This window comes from Arachis hypogaea, chromosome 13, assembly GCF_003086295.3.
Source record: "Arachis hypogaea cultivar Tifrunner chromosome 13, arahy.Tifrunner.gnm2.J5K5, whole genome shotgun sequence".
NCBI classification, from domain to species: Eukaryota; Viridiplantae; Streptophyta; class Magnoliopsida; order Fabales; family Fabaceae; genus Arachis; species Arachis hypogaea.
Window position 1 is genome coordinate 101,517,914 of NC_092048.1, and position 1,741 is coordinate 101,519,654.

Here is a 1,741-nt window from a genome sequence, read left to right on the forward strand (position 1 = left end):
AAACCTACATCTAAACCTAAAGTGTGAATGAATGAGAAGTGAATGATTCCTCCTTCCAACTCCACTCTGCAGCCTCTAATCTCTATTTTCGGACCTGAAACTGGGTCAAAAGTAGCCTGATGAGAGGAAAATTGTGTGTGTGGTTTAGAATTTCACAAATGAAATCTCGTTGCAAGCATAGTTCTAAACCAACAAATAATTCCTTTAATAAAAAATTTGGTTGTCACTAAAACAAACCCCAATGGAAATAACCGAAGTATTCAAACCTCGGGTCGTTCTCCCTAGGAATTGCAATAAAGTGTTCTTGTTATTGGCTATGAAGTATCTTTGGGGTTTTTGAGATAAGAAACAAGAATTGTAAATAGCAAAAGAAATAGACTAACAACTAAGAGAGCTATTGGCAAGGTATGAGAACTAGAAGTCCTATCCTAGTTATCATCATCAATTGAGATGAGAATTGTGTATTGCTCCCACTTAGTTAACCTCTAACTATGAAGGAAAGTCAAGTGGAGGAATTAACTTGATATCACAAGTCCTAGCTAAATCTAGATGAAAGACTACCTTTAGTGACATTCAAGTCAATTAGCAACTTCCAATTATCAATCAACAAAGGAATTAGATAACTCAAGAGTCACCAATTACTCCAAAGCCAAGAGGAACAAAATCTACCTCATAACTAGAAGAAATATTTTAACAAACACATAGAAGGCAATAAAGGCAAACATTATTAATTGCAAGAATTAAAGGAATCTACAAATACAAAAGCAAGAGATTAACAATAGAAAAGAAAAACAATTATGAAACAACAAAAAACTTACAGATTGCATTGAAGAAGAAACGTAAATCTACAAAAGAATTCATAAACTACAACTAACAATACAAAGAAACTATAAGAGAAGTGGAATGCTACAACTACAAGGGAACAATTAAAGATGAAAAAGGAAATTAAGCAAGAGAAGAGGAAGTAGATCTAGATCTAAACTTAATCCTAATTCTAGAGAGAAGAGAGAGCTTCTCTCTCTAGAAACTAACTAAAGCCTCTTAAAAACTAAACTAAAACTAATTAACTAACTAATTGGTTCATCCCTTTTCAATCCTTGGAATAAATAGCATCAGAAATGAGTTGGATTGGGTCCAAAATGCTTCAGAAATCGCTGGCCACGAGTTGCCTTTAGTGAGCCACGTGCAGCTTCCCACGCATACGCATACATCACATGTACGGGTCTCTAAACGCCAGAAAACTATGGCAAATTTTATATCATTTTGAAGTCCCGGATGTTAGCTTTCCAACGCAACTGGAACTGCCTCATTTGGACCTCTGTAGCTCAAGTTATGATCGATTAAGTGCGAAGAGGTCAGAATTGACAACTTTGCGATTTCTTCATTTCTTCATGAGTTCTCCATTTCTACATGCTTTTTCTTCATTCCCTCAATCCAATCTTTGCCTCCTAAACCTAAAATCACTTAACAAACATATCAAGGCATCTAATGGAATCAAGGTGAATTAAATTTAGCTATTTTAAGACCTAAAAAATATGTTTTCACTCTTAAGCACAATTAAAGGAGAATTTACAAAATCATGCTATGTTAGTGAATAAATGAGAGAAAAGTTGACAAAACCCTCTAAATTTAACACAAGATAAACCCTAAAAATGGGGTTCATCACAGCCCAAAAATCGTCCCCAGCGAATTTTGTTTAATGCAGCATGTGACGCTCTGTGACGCGTATGCGTCAGCCACG